General features: G+C 40.2%; 1 protein-coding gene across 2 annotated transcripts in view; it reads right to left on the bottom strand.

The window, feature by feature from the left end:
• Positions 1-15,026, bottom strand: part of SH3GL2 (SH3 domain containing GRB2 like 2, endophilin A1) — a 239,276-nt gene that overhangs the window by 205,198 nt on the left and 19,052 nt on the right. Inside the window, exon 1 of one of the 2 annotated variants that reach the window (XM_043977812.1) lies at positions 232-306. The exons of the other annotated variant lie outside the window; for it this stretch is intronic. The gene's annotated coding sequence lies outside the window, so the exon portion shown is untranslated. Of the gene's footprint in view, positions 1-231; positions 307-15,026 lie in introns of those variants that run through there. 2 annotated transcript variants of the gene reach the window in all.

The raw sequence follows: 15,026 nt of genomic DNA, 5'->3' as shown, positions 1-15,026 counted from the left end.
CACCTATGTGTGTACATATACATATATGTATGTGCATATATGTGTCCATATACCTATTGTCTCCCTGTTAGAATGTAAGTTCTTTGAAGGACAGGACCTGGTATGCTTTTTTCTTTAGCACCCCAGCACTTAGCACAGGTTTAACATATACAAAGTGCTTAATAAATTCTTATGAACTGGTTCATCATCCATATGGCATGGTGGATACTGTGCTAGATATGGAAAAAGCACCTGGGTTCAAAATCCAATCCTCAGATACTTCTTAGCTTTATCATTAGAAAGTCACATCCTCTCAGAACCTCCACTTCTTTGTCTGAAAAAAGAAAAAGGATAAAAAATTTTACCCATGGGGCACCTAGGTGGTACAATGGATAAAGCACCAGCCCTGGATTCAGGAGGGCCTGAGTTCAAATCCAGATTCAGGCACTTGACACTTACTAGCTATGTGACCCTGGGCAAGTCACTTAATACTCATTGCCCAGCAAAAAGAATTTTTTAATAAAAATAAATAAATAAATGTTGCCCACTCTACATGGTTGTTGTGACAGAAGTGTTCTAAAAACCTTTATAAATATGAAGTATCATGATCATTAGGCCACCTCCTCTTTCAGTCACATGGGTCCTTTATGATTCTGTGCTAGTGAGCTTCAGTCTGCCACTACTCATCTGTTCAGTACCCTTGGAGTCATCTACAGTTTTAATTCTTCCACAATTCCTAGCCTTATGACATCACTGGAAGAATACTGGTGCTTTTTTCCCTGATAACCCCTAAATTGCTGACCTTACCCTTCCTAACCTATTCCCTTCCTGTAGCAGCTATGCCAGGTGCTATAATCTTTTGTCTTGCCTATAAATATTCAACAACACATTAGTCTACTTTAAACTCCCAAGTATATCTGTTATTATAATTTTATTTTGTTTTCATAAAAATGGAGATTAGACTAAAGATAATCTGGGCTGGGGAGGCGTAGGAAGGAACAATTTATAGGAAAAAAAGGGAATATAGTACAGCTTTTGTGTTCATCAGCTTAAAATAGGGTAGAAGAAATGCCTACTCAAGCACTTTTACTTTAGGAAGAAGCATAAATAGCTCCCAGCTATTCTGACAGGAGTAAAGGTATCCAAATTTTGCCCTTGGATAAGCAGAGGTCTCCTAAAAGTACATTTGTAATCAGTTACAAGAAAGAAGGAGCCCAGGATTAGGAATCAAGTTATTAGGTTTGAATCACTGTTCAGATACCTAACTACCTCCACTCCTGACTCTCCAGACTTGTCTACCCCTTCCCAGCCTTCTCACCCTGGAAGATGTCTCTCCTCCTGGGGACCCTTCCCCCTGAGTAGTGAGTTCCTCCAGAAACCTCAATTTTGAGCAAGAGCCCAAGTCAGCTATGCTTACACTTTCATTCCTTTTTGGTCTCCGATCCTGATTCTCCAAACTTCACCATGACCCTACGTAGGTTTGGGGTTTTTTCCCCCCAGGCCCACTTTTCAGCTCCACACCATATGCTATCTTCTCCCATTAGAATGTAAGTTCCCTATGGGTAGGGACTGTCTTTCTATTTGCTTGTATTTGTATTACCAGAACTAAGTCGAGCCTTGGCACTTAGTAAGCACTTAAATATTTGTAGATTTGACTACCTAATAATACCTTTGGATAATTCTCCTTCCCTCTTGGGGCTCAGTATGAGAGGTTTGAACTAGACAATCTCCATGGGCCATTTCACCTCTAACTCATTAATTTTTTTAATCCCGTAAACAATTTGAATTTCCTATTCTTAGTTCTATTTGAAATAAAAATCGCGTGACTACTTCGATATTGTAATGTTTATACCATAATTCTAAAGGCTGTGTTAAAATGACATTTTATGCTTTTATCAGAGCAATGTGCTGATTGATTTCAGATCTCATAAAACATGAGATTCATTATATTTTAAGCACACCTATGGAGTTAAAGCAACATCTAATGATGTAGGATTAATGTATAATCTATTAGATTGTTTTTCCAAGTATAAACAGAAATAAATTACTAAATTTGCAAAATCGCAGAGTCTTGTACATGGAAGACACTCCCTGACCAAAGGTCATCTAGCCTCTCCTTGGAGAGTTCTCGGAGAAGGGAACTCCCAACCCTCCTCCCACTTTCCTATCCTCCTTCCCCCATCCCCTCCTCTTAAGGCTGCTCATTCCTTTTCTAAAGAGCTCTGATTATTAGGAAATTTGGCCTTCTATTAAACATATAAGACTGTGCAGATAACCTCCTTATTGAATGTGAATTTTAGACCGAAACAGTCTCTGACTCCCAAGTTTCCCATTCTGTCTCACCAACTACTTCATCTTTACTGGTCAGAATTAAGTCCAGAGATTTCCCTCATCACTCACTTCCTGAAAGAGATTTCCAGTAAGGCAAGTCAAAAAGTTGTCAGAGCCATATTTTTAACAGGAAGAGATCACAGATGTCTAAATAGCTGAAGCCTTTCCTCCCCCCGCCTCCCCACCTTAATTACTATCCCAGACTTTTGTTCAAGTTTTTGGATCTATACCAGGAATTAAGTATCCTTTTTTTTTCTTCCGACTGAGTTGGAGTGGGGTATGAAATTATGCGTTAATGTGTTGTTTTCTGTATTATCAGAGAACAACCACACTGATTCTTCTGCCATGGGGGGAAAAATGCTTAAAACAGAAGCTTAATGTAGCTTAACATTTTGTTTTTATTAATACCATTCTAGTCCCTAATCTTGAAATGAGGAAAATAAGAATTATCATTTTAAAAAAAGAAATGCCTGAACCCTTTCTAACGAGGTTCACCATGATGTCACAGAAGAAACAAACATGTGTCTACAAATCTGGAGTAGGTCAAACCTTATGTTGATAAACTAGGAACATATTTCCAGTACAATAAGAAGGAAAATAATATTTCACATTTCTATCATATCAAAGTCTGTAGGTCTACAAAGAGTTCTCCGTATAATCATCCTTTTAAGCTGGTGACATAAATAGGGGCTTGGGGGCTTTTGTTGTCAGTACATCACTGGAATAGGGAATTCTCAACAAAGAAATTTTCTCAAGCCATGCAGATCAGCACTTATAATCATAAAAAGTTGCCTAGAGCAAAGCTTCTTAAACTGTGAATCTGAACCCCATATGGGGTCATGTAACTGAACGTGGGAGGTCTTGAAAAATTTGGCAACAGTAAGAGGTTATGTATACCTATTTCATATACCAATATACCTGAGTTCTGATAAAAATCCCTCAGGTGGGGCAGCTAGGTGGCACAGTGGATAAAGCACCGGCCCTGGATTCAGGAGGACCTGAGTTCAAATCTGGCCTCAGGCACTTGACACTTACTAGCTGTGTGACCCTGGGCAAGTCACTTAACCCCCATTGCCCAGCAAAAACCAAAAAAAAAAAAAATCCCTCAGGTGAAAAGGGGTCTTAAAGTAGAAAAATTTTAAGAAGCCCTGGATTACAGCACTGAGAAGGTGACTCTGTCTTGTCAAAGAACAGACTTGAACCTAGGTCTTGACCAGGAATCTGGTTCTCTACCCACCATAATGCACCTTGTATAGGTAATAGTACCACTGTTTTAGAGAGGCTGCCTGGTGTAGTGGTTAAAGAATCCAGCCTCAGAACCCAGAAAGTCTGGTTTCAAGCTCTGCTGATTAGAGCTGGGGTGACTTACATGTGGTCAACTTCCAGGGAGCCAGATTTCTTGACCTTAAATCCAACTCTTTCCAACACACCAAAGATACTATCCAAGCACTTTAATAAGAACATTTCACTCAGCAGCCTTCTTGATAAAAAGTCACCAGCAATCAAAAGATAGCACTGGGCTATCTTCTGTTCTGAAGTCCTTCTTCAAACAAACCAAACACAAGTTGCCTGCTCAGTTTTACTCCTTCGGGGAGGTTTCCATCAAAGAGAGTTCTGCCTTACAGATTTAGAACTAGAAAGGACTTTAGTGTTCAAGTGCAATCCCCTCAAGGAAACTGAAGCCAAGAAAGGGCAAGTGACTTGGCTAAGGTCACATAGTAAGTGTCTGAGACAGTATCCAAACTCAGGTCTTTCTAAATCCAAAGCAAGGGCTCTTCCACTCCACTCATTAGAAGCCAATTCAAATGGGAAAAAAATTTAAAAATAAAAAATAAATAAATAAAATACTTTATTAATAAAAAACTAAATGATAACTAAGAAATACAACTGGATTTTCAAAATGGACTATGTGGAGAAAATAAAATAAGAGAACTTTATGAAATAAAAAAAGAAGAAGCCAATTCAGATGCACAAGTTAGTTTTCTTGGGTGAATTTTAGAAGAGTGGATTGTTCTATTAGTGGCAGCACTGATGCCAAGCGTTTTTGTGGGTTTGAACAATTCCTGGATGCTAATGATTTAAGTTCCTTGATATTAACCAAAGACCTACATGATTATCATCTATGATAAAAGCCACTTTCAATCATTATTTTGAGCATTTGGAGCTTTCTGTTGAATTTGTTGCTTTGTTCAGGTAAGGAGACAAGGTTCTTAAGGATGTATCTACCCAAAGACTCATGCAAATGAAATGCCTTTGTCAATGAGTTTTAATTAAATATTTTGTTAAAATTTAACATTGAACATCAGTGAAAATATCCAAACTTTCACAGCAACTATTTACACTTAAATTAATAAATTTCAACACATAAAATATCAAACAATTTCAGTAGCTTTTTAAAGTCCATATCCCAGGTCTCATCCATTCATTCTCCTTTATACTTTCCCTTATGATCACAGTGAGTGATCCATTCTCCTGGGTTCAGCCTTTTTTCACTATGATTTATTTCATAAAAGTCCTTTCCAGATTTCTTAGTATTCCTTATTTTTTTATCCAGTTCTGTCCTTCTACTAACAAACATCAACAACCGTTATGCACATCTAGTCCTAGACAATATCTGAGGACAGAGAGGTGAAGTGATTTGCCCATATGTGTCACAGGTGGGATTTGAACCCAGGTTTTCCTGACTCCAACGACCAAATAATTTTTGTATAGTATGTAATACTTGTATGATCCTTTAATTCTAGGGCACCGTGAATTGTGTGTACCCCTTCCCAAAGACATGCTAGGCCCCCAGGCCTCCTTGTATTTCCCCCCTTTATTCAATCTGGCCTACATGTTCCTATAGATAGTAGGACATAGCCTGCTCCACCACTATGCTCTTCTATGAGGCTGTAATAAGCTTCCATGGAGGCCAATGATACAAAGGAACTCCATTCATCTGAAAATGGTCAAGAAAGTGGCCACTAAGAGCACCCCTGTCCTCAAACCCTCTTGGGAAATGCCAGGTCCAATCAACCCAGAAACCATCCACAGGGTCCTCACAACCTGGCCAATTAGCCCTAATAGGACATGACTTCCACCTGTAGGCAAGCATTAAAAACCCCTCTCAATTTCCCACCATCCCAGGGCCATAAGCATGCTTCCCACTCTTGGTATATGCCAGGGCAAACTCTACGCTTCCTTTAGGCACTAGCTACAGTTTTGCAAAGCTGCTCCCCTGGCTCATCACCCTCTTCCCCACACTGTCAGGTGTGGTACTAATGTGCCAATAAGCCTGCCCTTCAGTGACTTAGGAGTCCATCCCTTCCTTCTGGTAAACTATGGTGAGCAATTCTAGTATATGAAGAGTTGTCCAGAACTAGGATTAAGACCCTCAGCAACCACAACAGTGTCCTGATGGGTATGGCACTGTGATTGAAGACACAAATCCAAGGACTCTGTATCTAGACGCTATGTCTCAACATCAGGGAACTCCTCTTTCTTTAGCCCATGAGTTGCCAACCAGGACTGGGACTAGATTTGGTATCTCCCACATTGGGTATTTCCTCACTGAACCCGGTATCCCAGAAGACAGGGACTACCACTCCCCAGGAACTGCCCCATTAGCAGAGGAATTAGTGCACAAAACAACTCTCTAGCACTCTCTTTTCCTGATTCTGGTCAGTTCTTATTGCATTGTAATGTTTTATTACATGAATGTTTACTTAACCATTCCCCCACTTGAACATTTAAGGTGTATCTAGTTTTTTACGCTTATGTGATTCTATGACAATATTTGGACAAATGGCCTTTTATCATTGAGAATACTTTCAGAGTATATTTCCAACCACAGAATCATTGAGTAAAAGGGTATGATTATTCCTGTAACTTTTAGTGTATCCTCCAAAATTAAAAAAAAAAGCTTACAAGTATGGGATTTGACCAAGAATGGTTGCAAGTACTTCTCCCTGCACAACTTCATTAATACAGAGCTTTACTGCTTCTAAGTATTTTTGCAATTTGATAGACATGAGATAGGGGAGGCCAAGAGCCACACCCTGAGTCAAATTCACTTAATGTCAGCCCTGGTTCTAATCTTTGGTCATCATCCCTAAACATATGACTAGCTCAGCCCAGATCTCCAATTCCTTATCATAACTCAAGAATAATCCAAATCTAGAGGGATGCCCTATTCTCAATCCCATCTCCATTATCAAAGCCATGGAAAGATAGTGCTCTATAACTGGGGAAAGTTATAGACTTGGAATCAAGAGACCTGGGTTTGAATTCTACTCCATTTACTCACTTGCTCTATGATTCTGAGCAAGTCCCTTAACCCCTCTGTGCCTCGGTTTCCTTGTCTGGTAAAGTGAATAATAATACTTGTACAACCCACCTCACAAGACTATGCGAGCTTCAAACAATACATAAATATCAGTCACTATTATTAGTAGCCTCCCAGAAGCTGACCAAACTCTTTACCTTTCACAAAGGGTGTTGGCTGGTGGGAATTCATACCCATTTTACTGCCTAACCAGCTGTGCTTCTCTATGTTCTTTTTCCATCCCAAGACAGTGGAAGAGCAGGCTTGACAGGTGGCTCTGACAATAGCTTACGGTGGGTGTGGTTTTCACTGCGTGCACTTGGGCCTGATTATTTCCTATTGATCACCTGCTTAAATAGGTTGCCTTTCCTTAGCAACGCACACCATCCAGACTGACAGGATAATTGTTTGGTAAGCCAACATTGGCACCAGAGGAATAGCATTATATGCACATTTCCAAAACCTGGAAGTTGATTATAGCTGTCGGGAGAAAGACACACTCCTCTTGTCTTAATAGGAAAACAGAAAGTTGCTACTTTTTATGCAGAAAATGCTAATCACAGAGATACATACTGCTAGCACCTGAGGGGGGGGCACACAAGGTAGATGGGACACATTTCCCCATCTGGGCATCTGGTGCATACATAGGATGGAGACAGGAGGAAATCAGAGGAAAGGAAAAAGAAGACTTTTTCTTAATAAGGAATAGTCAAATTAAAATAAATCATAGAAATACTCTTGGAACTGCTAAGGGAGCCTGAGATGTGAGGGGCTAACTGGGGCTCCAACGTACTGTCTCACTAGAGTTTAATCTCCTTGAGGAGAGAACTTGTTTATCCCCCCTGGGGGGAGGGAGTTTGTCTTGGTATTCTTCAGTGCCCTAGCACAGAGCCTTCCACAAAGACATGTGGACACTGGGTCACAACTAGGTTACATAGGTTAGAGACCGCTGGACTTGGAGTTAGGAAAACCTGACTTCAAATCCTCTTGCAGATACTTACTAATTATGTGATCATGGGCAAGTCACTTAACCTTTCTTAGCTTCAATTTCTATACATGTAAAATGAGGATAATACTAGAACTCCCCTTACAGTGTCATCAAAATCAAATGAGATAATAAATGCAAAGTGTTATATCAGTGCTACTTATTACCAGTAGTAAATACTTGTTTTTATTGATGAAAGAAGATCATAGCTTTTGGGGCCCACCAGATGGAGAGTGTGGAGCTATAAAAAAAGAGACTTTTGACAGTGGGGAGAATCTTGGAATCCCACTGTTTCTAGTAACCTACCAAAGGAAGGACTACTTACCAATACTGAGCAAATCAAAATGTGTGCTCACCAATGCTGGCCTTTCCCAAGGCCTAGGAGGTTGAAGTACAAAGTCAAGCTCTGAATTGCACCAAGATCCAAGAAAGGACTACTTGAGAAATAGGTCAAGATCAGTCCTAGGGTTAGCAGGACAAAGTTCTAGAAGCAATGCAGAGTTGAACTGAGAACACACTCATTAACCTGGGCAGCCTGGATGACCACTCCCATTAAGCTCATTTGGCCTGAAGGTATTGGGAGAAGTAAGATTCCCAAATGATTTTTTAAAAGGATGCTAAGCAAGTTTGAGAATAAAACCAGGATTACATTAAGCAATAACTGGTTATAGTTAAGGATTACCAAATCAGGTGGCTAATTGTTCTGTGTGATAGGTTTTAATTAAACCATACTCTTTTAAGATAATATTTTTAGCAGGTTGGCACTATAGGTGGCAAAGTGGATAGAGTGCCAGGCCTGGAGTTAGGAAGACCTGAGTGCAAATCCAGCCTAACATATTTACTAGTTATGTGACCCTGGGCAAGTCACTTAACCCTTTTTGCCTAAGTTTCCTCCTCTGTCAGATGGAGAAGGAGCTGGAGAAGGAAATGGCCAACCACTCTAGTATCTTTACTGACAAAACCCCAAATGGGGTCACAAAGAGTCACACATAACTGAAATGACTAACAACAACAATTTATCTGGGTAAAAAGAAAGTGTGTGTGTGTGTGTGTGTGTGTGTGTGTGTGTGTGTGTGTTTGAAGTATGTCCATGTCCACCAAAGTTTTAGTCTGTTGTGTTAGTCCTGGCTGTGTTAGTGGTGTGGCATAAATCATTTGACCTCTGTCGGCTGCCCTTTTTTTCACCAGTAGAGTTTGGGAATCAATCAACTCTGCAACTCCACCCAGCTCAAACACTCTGATTCTACACCATAATATGGTGTAAAGGCTCCCACTTAAAGCAAAGACTTTGAGTGAGGTGCCATAGCTACCTCATGGCCAACTACCCTAAACTGTGCTCAAAGAAAAAGAACTAAAAGCACCCTTAAGAACTTGCAAACCCCTCCCAAAATATAAGTCATAGACACAAAAGTTCAAGTTTGCTTATATGGTTCTACTTTGCATCTAAATTTTAGGAACTCTGCAATAAGATCAAAGAATACTGGAGCTAGGAAGGAGTTTCAGAGCTTGTCCAGTCCAGCGCCTTCATTTTATAAGTAAGGAAACCGAGTCTCAAGGAAGTGAAATCAGTCTCCTACGGTGACATAGGGAGTAAGCAGCAGCAAAAGAATATGAACTCCAGTTTTCTGACTCCAAATCTAGCTGCTCCTTCCATTGTGCTCCTTCCTGGCTGTGTGACCATGGACAAGTCATTTAACCTCTCGACTGGAGATATAGAATTGGAAGGGACCTCAAAATGCCAGTTAGCAAAATCCCCACATTTTATGAAAGAGGGAACTGAGGCCTAAGTAGATTAAATTACTTTTCTAAGGCCATATAGTTAGTATTATATGTGAGATTTGAACCCAAGCCTTTGGAATCCAGAGCCAGTCTTTTCCCACCCAACCTGTAATGTATCTTCCAAAAATCAAGTTGGAATCACGTCAATGAGAATTCAAAATATAGACTATTATTTCATGTTTGTGCTCCCACGCCTTGTTTCCAACACGAAGAAGTATACATAATGACTACATCTTAGTAAGTGCTTAATAAGTGCTTGCTCAATGGCACAACCCCGAAGATGGCCATTTGCAATGCTGTTAATTTACTATCTTTGGGGAACCTAAAGATTATAGAAAATTGCCATCTAAAATCACAAAAGAAAACATAAGCACTAATAATCTATTTGCTGATTCTTATCAGGTTATGCCCAGAAAAAAAAAAACTGTGCTTGTGATAAGTTAAGTGAAAAATTACATTTGGGCACAGGGGAAGTGTCTGTTCCCTTGCTGTGAGTAGTATTGGGCCATCTAAGAGCCAACACTTACTGCTTTTTGATGGTCATGATAAAGACATTAAGTCCCTTTGATGTAAGCCAATTAAGATAGCACCGTGATGTTAAGCTAATTCCTCTACCTGCAAAGAGTCCAAGAAGCTCTTTGGCACAATTAGAGTTATCATTAAGATTGAACTCAGCATCCAGGAGTGTTTATCAAGAACCAATCAGAAGTCAAAGTAGAGTGGCCACAGATGCTGATTTTACAAGCTCAGCAAACCTTCATTAGGTACTTACTAGTCAGTCCTGCTAATGAAGGGCAAGGAGAAGGGCAAGAGATTTGCATTGCTAATTTCTGTGCTTCTCTACAGTCATCCTAGATGGTAGCAAGAGAAAATTAGAGGACTCTAAAGTAGAAAGAGCACTGAATTTGAAGTCAGAGAACCCAGGTTATAAATCCCAGCTTTCTCACCTAGCACCTGTAGTGTGACTTTGGGCAAAACACTTCCCCTGTCTAGGCCTCAATTTCCTCAACTATAAAATGAGGTTAGACTAGGGATTTCTGAGAATGCTTCTAATTCTAAATCTGTGATCTAGTGATCCAAAAGGGAATGATATGGCCTGCTTATTCTAGAGTAGAAACTGGATACTCTGACCCTTAGAGAGAATACGATTTCCCTATGTTGATGAGGTACTGTTCAATTCATCCAACATTCATTAAGCATCTGTTGAGTACAAAACCCTACACAGAACATAGAGAGAGATACAAAATCTGAGTAAGACACAATCCCTGTCCTAATGGCTCTCATAGACTAGGAAATCCCTATAATAAGGAGCATCACCTAAGTGGACAAGGGATAAGCTAACAAAATGCTATGGGAGGTCTGAGGAGAGGAAAGGTTGCTACCAACTGGAGAAATGAAATAAGAGAAAGCTCTGTAATGCATATGCTAACTGAGTGGTACTTTAAAGCATGAGTGGAATTCAAAAGGATGAGAAGGCACTACCCCACCTCCTATTACCAAGCAAAAAAAAATTTAGAAAAAAATCAAAATCACTATGACTTGACATGGCTACAATTTAAAAAATTATAATTAAGTAAATATTTTCATTAAGATGTCACTTTCTGCACAGTCAGACCAAATGGATAATACTGATGGGGGCAGCTAAGTGGTGCAGTGGATAGAGCACTGGCCTTGGATTCAGGAGGACCTGAGTTCAAATCTGGCCTCAGACAGTTAACAATTACTAGCTGTGTGACCCTAGGCAAGTCACTTAACCCCAATTGCCTCACCAAAAAAAAAAAAAATACTAATGGAAGATTCATTATCCTGTTTCCAACTAATCCCTACAGAATATTCTGAATTTCTCTGAGTTCTGGAAGCAGATGCAAATATTCTTCAAAAAATGCAAGATGGTATCCATCACATAAATTTGTCTCTATACCTGCCCAGGTCCAGGCCTATAAAACTGACTTCCATTTAGCAACATATGCACAATCTGTTTGCATGGGATGCTTCAGCACTTTTCATCAAATGCTAATAAAGAGAGAGATTTCTCTAGGGAAACTTCAGCCTCTCAGAAAGGCTCATTCATGCATGGCTGACCACTTCCTTGGGGTTTTAGTTCATCTTTCCACATCTATACATGGTAAAATCATTCTTTTCCTTCAAGGTTCAGTTCCTATATTGCCCCATCCATGATGTCCTTTCTGCACTCAGTTCTGGCTCCCCCCTACCCTTTTTTTCTTCCAATATTCATGGATTTCTAAATGCAATTCAATAAACATGTATTAAGCTCTTACTGTGTATAAGACATTGTGGTCAGCATTGGGCATACAAACAAAACAAACAAATAAAAAAAATTCCTGCCTTCAAAGAAGCTACCATTCACTCTTTGTCCTTAGCCCATTTTGCCTTGTGTCACACTTATGTCAGTATGTCACGTTCCCCTATTACTTTTTTAAGTTCCTCAAAGAGAGGAACTTCCATTGTATTTTCATCTTTGAATCCCCAGTGTCTAGCATAGTATTGGCAGTATTTTCACTGATAAAATGGGGACAAAAATATCATTTCACAGGGTTGTTGTGTGAATCAAATGAGATACTGTTTGTAAAGGGCTTCAAAAAATTTAGAACAGGAGTTATTAAACTGGGGTCTGTAGATTGATTTAATGGAGTCCATGAATATTTTGAAATTTTTATTTTAATATCATTGGTTTTCTTTGTAATCCAATATATTTTATTTAATGCATTTAAGAACAGTAATCTAAGTAGGGGTCCATAGGTTTCCCCAGACTGCCAAAGGGGTCCAGGACATAAAATGTTTCAAAACATACACCTGAGTTATTGTTTTTAAGTGTTTGCTCAATTGAATCTTCTCAGATTTATCCTTTCCATTTCTCCTTCCTCCTCTCAAAGTTGACAGTGATCAATCCATCTAACAATTGGCCATGTGATTTTGTTTTCCTTTTGTAAGCCCTCTGTATTCTAGCTTATTTGCATTTTTAAAGTAATTTCAAGAGATTTATATATCCAAGTCATTTCTAGTTAGCTATACCTGCAAACATTTGCTGTATCTCTTCATTTTTTGTCTTCAAAATCAAAGACCGGCTAAGGGAATTGATCACCTGAATTCAGCTTTTAAATGTAAAAGAGGGGTGACACAAGAACCAGGAAAACAATATGTGAGATGACTACAAGAATGTAAGAAAAAGATCACAGAAGGAAGTTGAATTCATAACAATCATAATGACCAATTCTGGTTCCAGAGAACATAAAATGAAATATAACCTACCTCCTCTGACCTGACAGGTGAGAAACTATGAGTAGAATGTTACGCACACAGTGCTAGTTCCAGTTGTAATTTGGGTTGTTTTTGATGGATTGTTTTTCTTTATTATAGAGGAGGGATGGAGAGGGCTAGATCCAGAAATTACTGTTTAGGGAAAACAAAAACATGCCAAAGGGATAGCAAAGCAGGGTGCTGCTCTCTATACCACAAATGTGGCACAATCTAAATCATCCTTTGCAGAAGTGACATCATCTCTCTTTGGGGAGGGCCCACAGGGGTGCTCTGCCCCCACTGGGCATCTGATCGACACATTAAGGAAGAACAGTGGACAGCTGGTGCTAAGTCATCAACAGCAGCATGACTCCGTGGGAGAGAAGCCTCCACATCAGGGACTAGATGACTTCTCTTTCCACCTCCAACACAAAGGAAGTCAAAACTGAGATACCGTTTTTCTTCAGGCAAAGTTATTGGACCTGGCAACAGTTTCATTTCAGATGTTCCTTTTAAAATAGTTAGCTATGGGTTTATTTATAACACTTTTTCAAATTTGCGGGGGTGGGGGGCAGGGGGGGGAGGGGAATATGGAAAGCAGTTGTGTGTTAAGAGGAGGGGAAAAAAGAGCACCCTAGCAAGAATTGCAGAATTTCAGAGTTGGAAGATAACCCATTCTAGTCTATCTTGTCCAACCCATACTCAAAAAAGAGTCCCCAGTATAACACAATTTAAACTATGCCTTACAATATAATTAGAGCTCTGGAGAGGGCAAGATAAATGGGGCCACCCACCATGCCTCTACATTGTATAAAAATGGGCCTAACCTTATTATTCAGTCATCCAAACATCTATTCAACACCCACAGCATGCAAAGTGCTAAGTTAGACACTGGGAGAAGATAACAACGTTTAGAAAACACTGTCTTTTCACAATATCAACTACCATCTAGGCACCCTAGAGTAATTCCTCCCCTAGGGCCCTCCTCCCCTGATCAGCAACTGCCCCTCCATGACAAACATTTTCAAGAAAGCTCCACATATTAAACTTTTACTTCACTCTTCACTGTCCAGACTTCTTTTCCAAAGCAATGGGTATATCCTTCCTTTCTCCCCCTCCCAAGTCCCATCCCTTCAGTCCCGTCAGTTGAACTCTACCATTTATACAATCCAGACCCAAACGATCAACTCTCCTGCTGTCCCACCTACCGTAGTACCCTCTCAGGCTACCACTCCCCTATGTGATAAAATAATTATTAGTAATGGATTTCTGGTAGAAACACAGACATTAGTACAGCTGCTCTTTCCCAAGAAACCAATTTGATCTCTAGACCACCCCCAAGTCATGTCAATCAATGGAGCTGAATGACGCTAACCAATTAGCTTAGATGAATGTGTGGTGATGAACCTCTACAAGAAAGAGGATAAAGTCCTTGGGAATAAGAGGGTCTCTCTCTCTTTTTTCTTGGCTATTCTTCCTAGAACTCTTATTCTCCAAGCTGGGTATATAATTGTCTAGGCCTGTAAACCTGTGACTAATAAGGAAGTCAGGGAGAAATGTGGTCAATACTTTATTAATATGTGATATTAACTAATAAATGCTCACTGCCAAACTGCTGCAACAGCCATTAATGTATAAGTAGCAATATTTTAGAAACTCCAGCCTAGTCCCACAATGTTTTAAATAACACACCTAAGTACATCATCCCCCTCATTAGAACATAAGCCCCTTGAGGATGGAGACTAATTCTGCTTTTGTATTTTCTTCCACACTTGGCTCAGTGCTAGGTCCCAAGTAAGTTTTTAATTGCTTTTGTGGGGCAACGAGGGTTAAGTGACTTGCCTGGGGTCACACAGCTAGTAAGTGTGGAAATTTATTTTGATTTGGGGACCCTACCTTTAGGCTGAGATTAGAAAGCCTTAGGCCCTCAGGGTCTCCCCCCTCCTCCTCAGCTTCAGCTGAGTGAAAAAGCCCCGTGGGCTATACAAGACACCAGGTCAGACAGCTGGGGGGGAAAAAAAAAACCCAGCTCCCTCTGACCTGAGCAGATCCCGGATAGCCTGTGCTGAGGCACGTGAAACTTGGAGCGCACCCCCCCACACACCAGCCGCAGCTCTGGCTGGTGGATTAGCTTGGTCTTTGGGGGAGAAGGAAGCCCCGAGATTTGAGTGGAGAGAAGAAAAGGTATATATAGACCTGGGAGATGGACTAGGGGGAGAACGGCTGACTGGAGCAAGGAAAGAGACTAGAAGGAGACGGACTAGATAAAGAAGGACAGACTAGATGACAGGCTGAGGATGGACTAGATAGACAAGACTCAGGGGTTCAGACGGTCAAGAGGCGGCTGAGGAGACCGCAAAGATTGGAGACTAGAGACAGGTCTGACAAGGT

Source organism: Dromiciops gliroides, chromosome 1, assembly GCF_019393635.1.
Source record: "Dromiciops gliroides isolate mDroGli1 chromosome 1, mDroGli1.pri, whole genome shotgun sequence".
NCBI classification, from domain to species: Eukaryota; Metazoa; Chordata; class Mammalia; order Microbiotheria; family Microbiotheriidae; genus Dromiciops; species Dromiciops gliroides.
The sequence above is the reverse complement of the archived record's forward strand: the minus strand, read 5'-3'. Positions and strand labels throughout refer to the sequence as shown.